Genomic DNA, 14,157 nt, shown 5'->3' with positions numbered 1-14,157 from the left:
AATGTACACCTGTGGAAAAAAAGACTTAGTAAATGAGATCTAAGGAGCTTGGGGCATGGCTTGATCCCTACTCAATTCAAACAGGCAGCTTATCTTCAGAGGTTCTTAGCAATGGCCAGCTTACCATGCGATATTTTGTTTATAGCAAGTTACATCAAGTTTGGAAATTTTCATCAGTCATTGTTAACCCAACAATTTAACCAAATGCAATTGGGCTAACTTCTAATCACTTTCACTAGCTGAGACTATTTTGTCATACTTAAACATTAGTATTCTTAAGGAGAGAGGTGTTCCACAAACTCAAAGCATTATATTAATAAAAGACAAAGAAAGGTTAGGAGAGGGAATACAAGGAGTTTTTTTTGGCTCAGGGCAAAAAAAACTCCTCTCTTAAAATTATTTTTGGATTTTGTTATTTAGATACACCAAACTTTATCAGCTATTTTTGAAAAAAAAGCAGGACAAACATTTACAAGTTGGAAAGGTGGCAAGGCTACCCCAGCATTGGAGAGTATACACAAATACTAAGGGTATATAAACAAATAACATTGGAGTAGGATTCTTTAAATTCCACCTTAATTCCAAAATACAACAATAAGGTATTATGAAATAAACAGTATTTTCTTCTTTCATTAACTCATCTGCAACTGCACTGAATTGAATAACATTCCTTTGCTATTCTAAGCCTGAAAAGCATGTTCTGGCTATAGTGTTATGTTGGTATAAAGCACAACGCCAGACTGATGTGCTGAACAAAAGTGATCAAAGTTAGAGTAATGTTAGCCATTGCACAAGTATTTGGCTTCATTGTTCTCCCCAGAATGACATCTGTTAAGCAACTTGTCATAGAATAAACTGGTTAATGCAGACAGAACTTGGCTGAGAGGGTACCATGTAAAGCATATTAGGCTAATGTTTGATTGTTCCAATGCAAAGGCTAAATTCACAGACCATTCTTAAATTAAGCCCAAAGAATCTTGTGTTGAACCACAATCACTGAACAATTTAAGTGAAAACAAACTGGTTTTTCAAAAAGAATTCCATGCTTATCAATGCTGTAACCATAGGTAGACTTTATCAGTATATTGATGAAAAATAAGTGATAAGATAGCAAAAGCAACAAATGAGTGATGATTTTACTAACAGATATTAAAATATCATTATCTTTATTGATGGTTGCATTTAATTAAAAAATTAAATCATAATCCTGTAGGGAAGAAAAAAGTCCAAAATGTACACAAAGCAAAAGTAAAAACGATTCTTTAAAAACGTAGTATTCTAAGAAACCTGAATGATAAAATACAGCTTTGTATGAAATGATGCAGATGAATTGAAAGTCATCATGAATCAGATGAAGGAGGGAGGATGAAGAGAGGAGAGGAGGAAAGCAGAAGGGGGAGAGAGACAAGGAAAGGAGAAAGCAGGGGAAAAGGGAAAGGGAGGAAAGAGAGAGAGAGAGAGAGAGAGAGAGAGAGAGAGAGAGAGAGAGAGAGAGAGAGAGAGAGAGAGAGAGAGAGATGGAGAGTCAAGAGACAGGAAGAGGGAGCTGGGGGGCAGGTAACTAATTTGAAAGATGTGAGAGCACTTGAGAGAGGCAGAAAGAACACACAGGCTGGGTTGCTGCCGCTGGCATGCCCAGCTGCCATTATTGTGCTGTTTCTGATGGAGTTTCATCCTTAGAGAGTGTGTTAAATTCCAGTTAAGGACAAGTGGCACTTCACAGGGTAACATTTCCTAAGGGCCTTTTTGTCTTACGCATTTTCTTTGATCAGCATTGGCTCAAGATCATGCTGAACCTTCATAATCTTTTCAATTCTTGTTTTGCATTAAGCTCTAAATCTATGAGATTTCAGGCTGCTAAACTATGCAAATGTTTCAATTAGTTCTGAAGGAATTTAATAAATGCTTTCATTACCAGCTGAATGTTAAAATTACATTACAAACTATACTGTATTTGGATCAAGAAATCAGATTGACAATAGATTTTCCAGTTTGCTTTCTAGATTTTCTAAAGAGACAGCTTAATTTTTCCCCATTGTTTTAGATAAGATAACTATATATTTGCAACTGAGAAAATATGTAAATTAGATTGACTTTTAGTAGATAGAATTAATATGGTACTGATTTGTTTCCCTATTATTTACTTTTCATTGTTCATAAACATCTGTTTATATAATTAAAGTAAAAAGCTAAGCAATCTCTACTTCAAACTTCATATGTCCTCAATGACTGGAAATTTCAATGCTAAAAGCAGCACTGGAGAAATGATCATTTAATCATGCTCAATATCAAAAGTATATTCACAAAATATTCATTGCACTCAAATTTTTCTTTTGATTTGCTTAAATTTTTTTGAGAGTCGTATTTTTTAGTTAAATTTCATCAGAATGACATAGAAAAAGAATTTTTAGGAAGATTTACTCTGCTAAAGGTTAAATTTTGAAACTCAGATTAGCCTCAAGTGAGTTGTCCTAAACTATTCAAATTGGAAAATATGAAACTTAGTAGATAACACTGTTGGTTACAATAAAATCATTCCTTGTGAGCTAAATGTTGGTCAAACTACTAAAAAACATTTCAGGGAACTTTATATGTCATTCAGGTATTATCCAAGTGAAACTAGATTCTAATAATAGAAAAGTCACAAAGTTTGATGAGGTGTTGTAGCATAATAAGAGGCAGAAAACTAGATTTCTGGTTCTAATTCTGCTCAGTTGCTACCTTGGACAAATCAGTGGAGCCCTTCTGAGATTTAATGGATTCAGTCTTAGAAGAGAATAAAATATAATCACTTTTGATTTTCAAAGCTCTAATATTCTATGATTACAGGAAAATATTGACATTAATCCTAGATGCAGGAAAACAAGAGCTAAATATATACAAGACAAGGAAGTAAGGAAGGGAAGTTTAAACCCATTAAAGCTAAAAAATGGAATAAAAATAGTAGAGTTAATAAATATAACAGACATCAAAAGGAAAATGGTAAATAATTGCAGATGAGAAAGAGGCATAATAAGCATTTTAGAGGATTTTTTCTTGGATGAAGAAAAGTCTTAGTTTTTACTTTTATTATACCTTTTTTAAAAGCTAATATTTTCCCCTCATGAGATCATTTAAAAATAAAGCCTGTCACACTGTTTTCCCAAATAACAATTCCATCAATCAAATGTTATCAGATTAGTTATGGTTTGCCATAATACTATTAGCTAAGTGATACAGTTTTAAAGTTTTATTAATTTATTTCAACATTGAAAATTTTTTTGATATTTGGCCCATGATTCTTCATGTATCAAACATTTTAATATAGCAAAAAATAAAAACAAAATATTCAGTTGCCATGGGCTTAGAACAGCTATTAGTTAGCACTTTAAGTTTCTCGTTTTTCTGAATTAAGATACTACAGCATGTTACAGCTCTTACAAAAAGTATCCTGAAAGTACAGACATCTATCTCATTCTTTTACCATTCTTAGAAGAAAAAGACCTCTGGTCATATTAGAACTCAAGCTTATACAAATTTTACATATATCAAACATTGAACTACAGGTACTTCACACTATCAAATGATGTTCTGGTTAAGAGTTTGCTAAATGGTAACTGCACTGAATAAGTATTTGTGTGTATTTAACTCACAATAAGGCAGACAGACTAAGCTTAATTCTAGTTTCCTAGCAATCACTGGTGCTCTGAAAGGCTTATAGTTAGGAAACCAATCACTTCTGATTCAGAGTGGTTTTGAACACACACTTCATATTTAAGGTCTTTTTTTTGTTTGTTTTTTTTCCCCAACACATTGTATATGCATTGCAGTTGCACATGGATTTGTTTTACTAAGATGCAAGTTAAATTCCTCCTAAAAATCCTTCCTGAACAACAACAACAAAAAAAACGCTTGAAACCGGATGGTGCAAGGGGAATGAGAAGGTGGCATCAGTAATCAAATGTTAATTAGCAAGCTTTTTTTTTTCCTTCCCTCAGGGCTGGCCTATGTTGGAGAATTCAAATCAGAAATCAATGCTCCAAGTGTTTGACTATTACTTCTCATTAACCATTTAAAAGACCAAGTTATTCTCTCCTCATAAAAACAGTAACTGAAGACATTTCTTTTTCTCAAATACTATCTTTCCAGAAAACAATAAAGATTTGTTTCAAGAAAACTGTAAAATTAAAGTTGCTTTCCAGCAGGCTTTGAACCAACTGTATTCTGCACTTTTAAAACTGTTGGCTCTAAGTGAATTTTTCATTCCAATAACTGTAACTTAGTTTTGCTTTGTACTATACCTGATAAAGTCTCACTTCCTTCTAGCCTACAAAGAAATCTGACAACTCGCATTTTAGGAGATTATTAGGATAATGATAATAAAGCTAATCAAACATGGAAACTAGTTTAAATGCAGATAATTGGAAATGGATTTTGGCCACCCTGAAAATCTACCAAAGGTAAGACGTAACACTTTAATTAGAAACAAGGCTCTAGTAATAATTTCCTATACTAAAAGTTTTGTGTGGGTGAAAAACATAAAGATTGCAAAATTAGATAATATTTAATGTAAGTGAACTAATAAATACAAATTTATTAAAATGAATGTATATTTCACTTAAAAGTCAAACCTAATTTTAAGATAAAAGACAATTCCTAAAGTGCTAAGGACATTTTTATAGTAAGAAAAGGTAAGAATATTTCAAAAATTGAAAAGAGACTAAATTTTAGGAGCTTTCTGAAAAAATGAGGTTTACAGAAATTGTGAAGTTGTAGAAATTAAAATTATAATGGATAAAAATGGATCAATTGTTTTTCTACAACAATAATTCTCGAAGCATGGTGGCTAGACCAGCAGTATTAGTAACACCTGGAAACCATTAGAAATGCAAATTCCTGGGCCCCACTGCAGACCTAGCATTTTGGACACTTGGGGGACCCAGCAATCTGTGGTTTTTGTTTTTGTTTTTGTTTTGATACAGGATCTCATTCTGTCAACCAGGCTGAGTTCACTGATGCAATCTTGGCTCATGACAGCCTGCAGCCTCTACCTCCAGACTACAGGTGTGTACCTGCATACCCAGCTAATTTCTTAAAGTTTTGTAGAAACAGAAGGGGATAGAGGGGGGAGGGAAGTGGGAGAAATCTCACTTTGTTACTCAGGCTGGTCTTGAACTCCTGGCCTCAAGCAATTTCTCCATCTTTGCTTCCCAAAGTGTTGGGATTACAAGTGTCATTCACTATGCCTGGCCCAATCTGTGTTTTACCACCTAAGCAATTCTTATCAAGCTGAAGTTTAAAAAGCACTGCTTGCCAGGCTCGGTGGCTCAGCCTGTAATCTCAGCGCTTTGGGAGGCCAAGGTGAGTGGACTGCCTGAGCCGGCGGGTTCGACACCTGCCTGGGCAATTTGGTGAGACCTCATCTCTACAACAAATCAAAAATTAGCAGGGCAAGGTAGCACGCACCTGTAGTTCCAATATTTGGAAGGCTGAGGCGGAAGGATTGCCGAAACCCAGTAGGTCGAGGCTGCAGTGGCCGAGAGCAGCCACTGCACTCCACTCTGGGTGACAGAGTGAGAACCCAACTCAAAAAAAAAAAAAAAAAAAGCTCTGCTTTAGGATGTGCAAATTATACACAGGCTCCTACAGACAGCCATGTCTCTCTCATTTACTGATTCTAAAATCGTATGAACTCTGCCTAAGGTGGTTAGTCCCTTCTGAGAATGAATATAACTTATAATGACTTGTTACAGAAATATTAGAAATGCTGTAATTCTGTTTTGATAATAAGTGATTGTATTAGTATAAGAAATATTTAAAATATTTCTTACCTGTCCCTTTCCTGAAAAACTTTGCTGACCCTTGATGTGGAAGATTATTTAGTAACATTAAAAGTTGTTACATGATATTTTTTTAAAATGGTTACAAAATCATATTTCTATTTAAATATATACATATATACATATGTATGCATACTATATGACTGTGTAAAAATAAGAACGAAAGATATATACAACAAATGTTATAATTGATTCCTTCGTATCATAGGGTTATGACACATTTTTAATTTCTGTATATCTCTTTTCTAAGTTTTCATTAATTCTGTAGTAAGAAATTTTTTTTTAAATTTTGTTTTTACTCAAAGTAAAGAAATGCACTTGGAGTCAGAACAACCTGGTTTTCATTTCAGGTGGGCTACTAATTGTCTAAGTGATGCTGAGCAAAGGAAAAGGGAAAGAAAGAGAAAGGTAAATGAAAATGTATTGAGCATCTTCTATAAACCAGGTACTAGGTTTTATGTTAACATATAATCTCCACAATAACCTTTTACATGTGTTATTATCCTCATTTTACAAAGAGGAAGTTGAGGCTAAGAGACAATGAATAATTTTTTCAAGATTACTACCATTAATAAATAATGAGAACAGGACTTAATTTGTTCTATGAAATTCTAAAGTCTAGATTCTTTCATGGCTATGACATATCTTCTATTAGCCTAAATTTCTTCTTCTGTAAAATAAGGGGTTGTAATAAATTATCTTTAAAAATTATTTTCCACCTGTCACTTTTGTAATTATAATGTGTAAGAATTTTCTATGAGACAATTTACACTGAACTCTGAACAGTGGTCATTAAGTGGTAACAAGTGAGAGTGACCAACTATGGGCTAAGCCTGTCATGAGAGCAACTGAGCCTTTTCACAGCTGTGCTGCAGTGGGCAATGAAGAGCAGTTATAGGCTGTCAACTTTGTACTTTTAAAGTGCTGTAGAGGAAGGACAACTGCCAGAGCAAGTAGCTACTTGTTATTGTTTCAACAACTGAATGCTGCCTTCACAGTAAGAGGTCAGTTCCTGGTGTCAAATACAGCTGGGAGAGAAATGGCAAGATAAAAAATGTCCAAGGAAAATAAATCAGAGCACATTAAGGCGAAATCAGAGCACATTAAAACAGCAAATAAACTTTACCATATGAGGGTTAGCAGCAAAAGCTCTTCCTCTTAGAAACTTCTGGCCAATGTCTTCTGAGCATCCCTTATCCCTTACTAATGTAAGAAACTTGACTGGAATAAAAGAATATGAAGACATTCACACCATGGGCCCTCTATTTCTACTTGGCCAATGTATAGTAAACCAATTATGTTCTATCTTGTTATTCCAGTTTTCCCTCTTTCAACTAGTGGGCATTCTTGCCAACTCTTCTATGCACTTGATCTAGACAAATGAAACTCTTATCATTGTGCTTTATTTGTAACCTCTAAGTTCTAAAATAAAACTGCACCTATACGAAAGAAGATGTTGAGCAATGCAGTTAGTCTACTCTGTCAATCTGTTTGTTTGTTGGTTGGTTTGTTTTACAGAGTTGCATTTCCTTTTTAATTCTGATTTCATGTGAGGTAAAACATACATGTGCAAGTCAGGATGATAATGCAGATTTTTAAAATTCTTAATCAATTTCCTTTTTCTTCTAGAAAATGTCTTTTGTTTTTAAAAAAAGACAACTGCTTCTATAGCAAACTTCAATGTTTTTTAAAAGCAGATAATCTTAATGTTTTTGCCAAAGGACCACTCTATATTTTGATAAAGACTAATATCCTTTCCCACTCTGGTAGCACCACACTGATGCTCAGACATGATGTTTATGTTTGCTTTGCTGCTTTCTGTTGCCCATCCAGGTCTTTGCCTTTCTCTGAGATGTGAAAAAAGTTGTGGGAACCATCAGCAACTGAACCTCAGTCTATAATCAGGTCTCTCATAATTTTATCTTTTCTTGCTAACAAAAAAATGCAAAACACAAAGACAACAAAGGGACTTAGTGTTGGGGTCTGCCATGAATACTAAAATGGCCAGGGGGTGTGGCTCATCAAGTGAAAATAAACCATTCAAGTCACCCACATCAAGAAGAAAGTTTGGGAACAACTAGGCTAGTGTTTGCATTTGAGGCCCTGGAGTCAGGAGAGTTACATTTCCCTTCACTTTGCTTAACTAAGGCACCAGAGACAGCCTGTTTAACCTCTCTTTCAGGAAATATCAAGCAAGCTCCTCCAAAGAATAGTCCAGAGATATTTAAAAGTGTGTCTGGTCAGGTTTTCTGATTCTAACTTGTTACTTTCCAAGATCGCCTCTCAGCATTACTCCCTCTGAGAGATATGCGGGTGGGAGGGCACAGAGCAAATCTTAAGTAGCTGCCTTGACACAGAGCAAAGTTATAACAAGAGAATAGGCACCAAAATTACATACCTAGTTAAGTTTAGGTAAATAAAGTAGAGTTGGAAACTAAACTGGTTCCAAATGGCAATTTAATTAAATCTTATCAAGTGAAACAACAACATGAACAAAGTCTAATACTGCACACTAAACCACAACTAAAGAAAGACTCATGATGCAATGCTCACAAACTCCATACAGCTGGCTTTTATAATAATTAAGAAAATAAAATTCTATCTCAAGGACTTATTGCTAGGGCTGGCTCTAAAATGTAGACATAGTTATTTTAGAAAGAAAATACCAGAAATATCTTAGCAATTCCATTTAATATATTATAAAGATCAGGAAAAAATTTAACCATAAGATTCATTAAATAAGCAGGCATTCTAAGTAAACTGCCTAAAGTCTTCTGTTAAAAAAAATTACTCCTATTTATTCATTAACAAAGCTATTCCTTAGCTCATCCCTGCCATAACCTGCTCTATTCAAAACCATATGGGAAAGGACATTAAAAAACCGCCACAAACCATGGACTTCTGGTATTAGTGCTACACACAGTATACCCCTATTCATTATTCTACCTCCCTTGTTTAATCTATCATTAAGATTCAGTGACCCTACACTAAATTTAAAGCAGATCCTTCCTTCCTCCCATGCCTAAATTCACATACTTTTCTAGTTGGGGATGCCCTCAAGTATTAACAGCTCTACGGGGTTTCTCTAATCTCAGCTCTGAACTATGTCATGCTATAGAACCAAGAAATTGCTGTTTTACATCTCTAACTATAAAGGCTTCCATAAAAAAGACCATATAATTTACTTAATAAGATAAAGGAAGAAAAATCACCATTTAATAAGTGTATTTTTCACTGTATATGGTAAAAGAGGTACATGAAGATACTGCCATATGCTATATCATCTTAAAAGTGAGTAATACCTAAACACCTAAAGCTATAACTTCAATGAATAATGTATTCAGTACAAAACTTAAAGTTTTGCATAATAGTATAAGTGTCAGGTGTTGACAATTTAATAAGTAGAACACAAAGGAAAAAAGACACGTTGATTTAAACACATAGTTTTTGATAAAACAACCATTTAGGAGAAATAAGATTTCAAGAAACTAGCAAAAGTGACTACTCCTAGGACACATTAAACCCTATTTTCAAATTACAAAAAAAAAAAATCTAATGACAATGTGGCAAAATAAAGGGCAAAGAATTATGTATATAATAATTCACAAGCATTAACAGATGTGATGAGAGAAATGTTCTCTATCTGTGCAGTCTAATAGGGCAGCCACTAACTGCATGTTACTCCTGAGCACTTGAACCGTAGCTAGTCTGACTAAAGAATCAAAGAATTTTAAAGTTTTTGGGTTTTTTTTCCTGTCAGCCTCACTCTGTCGCCCAGGCTGGAGTGCAGTACAAGACTACTGCAGTCTCAGCCTGCGGGCTCAGGCAATCCTTCTGCCTCAGCCTTCCAAGTAGCTGGAACTACAGGCATGCACCAGCACACTTGGCTAATTTTTTTTCTATTATAAAGACGAGGTTTCGCCATGTTGCCCAGGCTGGTCTCGAACCCCTGGGCTCAAGTAATCCTCTCGCCTCCATCTTCCAAAGTGCTGGGATTACAAGTGTAAGCCACCATGCCCAGCTTAAATTTCTTAAAAATTGTAATTAATTGACAACTTGGTGAGACCTCATCTCTACAATAGATAAAAAATGAGCCGGGCATGGTAACGCGCGCCTGTAGTTCCAGCTACTTGGAAGGCTGAGGCGGAAGGATCGCCAGAGCCCAGCAGGTCGAGGCTGCGGTGGCCGGGAGCGGCCACTGCACTCCAGTCTGGGCGACAGAATGAGACTCCAACTCAAAAAAAAAAAAAAAAATTAAGTGACCACTAATGACTGGTAGCTACTCTATCGGACAATATATTAAGATTACTTAAGAATGCAGAGAATATAGAACAACATAAACAATTGATAAAACATTATACCTACATGCTTCATTCTAATTTCATTATAGCCCTTGAAACATAAAAATAGAAATACTGTAGCTAAATTAATTTCAACACTTATACTTTTATTGTTTTTAATAATGTTACTTTAAAGTAGCCTGAGAAGTATCAATAAAAAGTGTACGAGTATCTCAAAACTGAGGGAAGAGGGAGAGAATACATATAAATAACACCTTACGTGGAAAAAAAAAACAAGGCTTATAATCATTAAATAGTCATGACAGTCAAATATTCTCTAGTTAAAAACGTAAGTTTGATTCACATAGCTGCCACATTATGAAACCTAGGGCCTAATTATTCATCTTTCATTTATTCATTCATAAAATGATTACTTAAGAATGATTACAGTGATAGATGTCACTATTATAGATAATATTAACTAACTGTATACCTGGCAGTTTTTTATTTAAGAAAGTTATAATTCAAAATTAATTATCTTGGGGGATCATGATCCTTAAAGCAGTCATGCATAAGGTTAGGAGCAGGTGTAATGAATACTATAATCACTACCAGTCTCAGATTCAATAACTTATCAATTGAATAAGTACCCACTGAACATCTATCACTTAAGTGACTACAATACAGCAAAGAATTGTAGTCACTTAAGTGGTGATTACAGGCTGGGTGGATGCCTGCTTTGGGAGCAGACAGCTACATTCCCTTAAGAAACTTGATAGAGTTATAAAAAATATATGGATAGTTATTTATCATACAGATATACCTGTCAAAGGGGTTTTTTTTTTTAAGGGTAAATTAAATGAATGATGAATGAAAAAAATTGCAGACAGGAAAAAAATGTAGGTGAGATGAGAGAAGAGACTTAGGATTAACCATAAAAACTTCTGCCTCCTTACAAAAAGCAGATCCTCTCTTGATTGATCTTAAAAATTAAGACCCACATAAATTAGAATGACATTTTAAAAACCAACATTACCATTCATTTTTCCTGCAGTATACTGAAAAAGAAGAGTATGGGAATAGCTGTTGCTAAAGCAGAATTCTAAGTTTAACAAGTACATTCATTTAGTGCTAATAACTCATGAGCATCCATTCAGTTGTCTGACCAGTCAACAAATATATAAGTACCTAATATGGGGAAGGGATTATTTTGTAGTAGTGAAGAGACAATATCTCTGTCTTCAAGGAGCTTACATTCATTCTACAGTATGTATATGGTAGAAAGGGAGAGCAGGTGTGGGGAAGGAAACAACAAGCAATGAGCGAATATGAAAACAAGTTAATTTCAGAGTTAGAGAAGTGTTGCGAAGGATGATACTAGACTCCTGTCAGTCATTCTCTACTTTAGATTGGTTGAAGCCTGAATGAGAAGATCCAAGTTTCAAAAGAAGTTTTTCCAGGGAGAGAAAACATGAAATGCAAAACTTCTGTCAGATCCTCTAATACCATGAAGTTCAATGCACATTTATTTGTTCTTTACAGAATAAACTGCGGGTCCAAACTCTCCAAAGTAAGTACCAGAAGCAGAGTTCAAAAGGAAATCTATAGGACTCTGGGCAATTTTTCTATTTTTACTGGACCATGACACTTTCCTAAAAACTAAAACTAAAAATTCCTGCCAAAGAAATGTTACTCACACTGTTCACTTACTTGGCTAACTTTCTTCATAGATTTGGGACATGCTTTATAGTTCAGCTAGACTATTTAGTCTAGTCATAATTCCCAAATTACTGTCAGGTACAAACTAATAAGGTTTACTATAGTGATAGCTAACTCAAAGGGATATTTCAGAGATTCTGATCAAAGATACCCTGTCTTCAAACACAGTTGGTGTTGTTTATATGTTCTTGCTCAAGTGAATAGATATTGTCATGCATTCCAAAATAAATGGCAAGTGCATTTGATCATATTTTACTTTTTGTCATATTTCATTGCATTATGTCAGTAATGAATAAATTTGAGATGTCTGTCCTTGAAAATTTTGGCAGCCTGGCAGTTACATCCAATGAAAGCCAGTTATTTCAGAGCATCATTCTCTGACCCAATAACACTCATTCCTCATGCAATATATTAAAAAAGAAAAGATTATGGGAATAGCTGTTGCTAAAGCAGAACTAGACCCCATCACCTTATACATTTTAAAGTAAACCTGGCAAACTTTCTATTCTTGTGTATGTTTACAAGACCTTCATTCATCCATTCAGCAAACATTTATTGAGTGCTTCGTTAACTTCCAGACCCTCTAATAGTCACTAAAGCAGCCGTCTCAAATACAAATGTCTACAGCAGCCAGATATGTAACATAAACGTGTGAAATGTGATGGGCAAATGACATTCAGCCTTAGTTTTAAGGAAACATAGGGGAGTTGAGGATTATGGCGAATTGGAGAGCATACCCTATCCAAGGAGGCAGATGTTACTTCATACCAGCTAATTGCTGCTTTGGACAATCTAGGGTTCAGTGTCATCAGGATTTTCTGACTCTGAGAGAAGCCACAAGTCAGGAATCCTTTTTTGTTTTATTTTAAATGTGAAATCTCCTAATTTCAAGTGTTGGCAACCAGTTCAAATTTAAAATATGCTGAGACCCAAACTGCTAACAAACAAAACAGTCTAGCAGTTGCCACTTTGCAACCCCTTCAGGATAAATGCAGAGATAGATAAGGACACAATATTCTTGCCTTAAAAGAATTCACAGCCCTCTAATGGTCACACCCAGAAACAAATATTTATGATATAAAGTGATAGTTATAAAGATATCAGTAAAGAATTAGGAGGGCACAGAGAAAAGGCATTATAATAGCTGTAGCTACCATTTACTAAGTACCAGAGCACTGATTTTGACACTTTGCATATTTATAATATTTCATGTTCCCATCAACCCTGTGGGTATAGAAATAGCTTTATTATGTAGTAAAGCTGACTTTGAATTCTATTCTTTCTGACTTCAAAAGTCTATGCTTTTTTCCCTACCACATCACACTGCCACCCATTGCTCCAATCAAAAGTCTTAGTTTCTGAAGAGCAATCATATGAACATTTGAAAATGAAGCTAATTCCTTTTTCAGTATTACTTTTTCAGAGAATAGAAATAACATTTTGTATTCCTTTCAATTTTTTTTTTTTGAGTTGGAGTCTCACTCTGTCACCCAGACTGGAATGCAGTGGCCGCTCCAGGCCACCGTAGCCTCGACCTGCTGGGCTCCGGCGATCCTCCCGCCTCAGCCTTCCAAGTAGCTGGAACTACAGGTACGTGCTACCATACTCGGCTAACTTTTTTTTTTTTTTTTTAATTTTTGTGATTTATTGTAGAGATGAGGTCTCACCAAGTTGCCCAAGCAGGTCTCAAACCCGTGGGCTCAGGCAATCCACTCACCTCAGCCTCCCAAAGCGCGGGTTTACAGGCTGAGCCACCGACCCTGACTTCCTTTCAATTTAATAATCGCTCTGGAAAACACTATAAAACATATATTCAAGATGTGAGTTTTAGACATTAACATTTGAGATGTACATCCTTTTAACCACTATGCTATGCTGCCTCTCTACATTCAATTCCAATTATGATATACATAAAAAAGAGCAATAAAATATACATAGCAACATATGCTTGGTTTGTAGTACAACTAACAATGTGAATTAGGTGCTTCAATAATGTGTTTTGCTTTTGTGGGTTTTTTTGTTTGATTGGTTTTTTGGTATTTTTGAGTCCAGGTCTCACTCTGTTACCCAAGCTGGGGTGTAGTGGCACAATCATGGCTCACTGCAGCCTCAGCCTCCTTAGTTCAGGCTACCATTCCATTTTAGCCTCCCAGCCGGGCTCAGTGACTCAGCCTATAATCCCGCGCCTTTGGGAGGCTGAGGTGAGTAGATTGCCAGCCCGCGGGTTCGAGACCCACCTGGGCAGCAAGACCTCATCTCTACAATAAATCAAAAAATCAGCCGGGCATGGTAGCGCATGCCTGTAATTCCGGCTACTCGGAAGGCTGAGGCGGAAGGAT

The 14,157-nt window shown here is 35.4% G+C and overlaps 1 protein-coding gene across 1 annotated transcript in view; it reads right to left on the bottom strand.

Moving 5' to 3' along the window:
• Window positions 1-14,157, bottom strand: part of FAF1 (Fas associated factor 1) — a gene marked incomplete at its 5' end in the record, with an annotated part of 331,295 nt that overhangs the window by 121,996 nt on the left and 195,142 nt on the right. The window lies entirely within an intron of this gene.

The sequence above is a fragment of the Carlito syrichta genome, unplaced genomic scaffold (assembly GCF_000164805.1).
Source record: "Carlito syrichta isolate Samal-C Ts95f unplaced genomic scaffold, Tarsius_syrichta-2.0.1 Scaffold86251, whole genome shotgun sequence".
Taxonomy (NCBI): domain Eukaryota; kingdom Metazoa; phylum Chordata; class Mammalia; order Primates; family Tarsiidae; genus Carlito; species Carlito syrichta.
The sequence above is the reverse complement of the archived record's forward strand: the minus strand, read 5'-3'. Positions and strand labels throughout refer to the sequence as shown.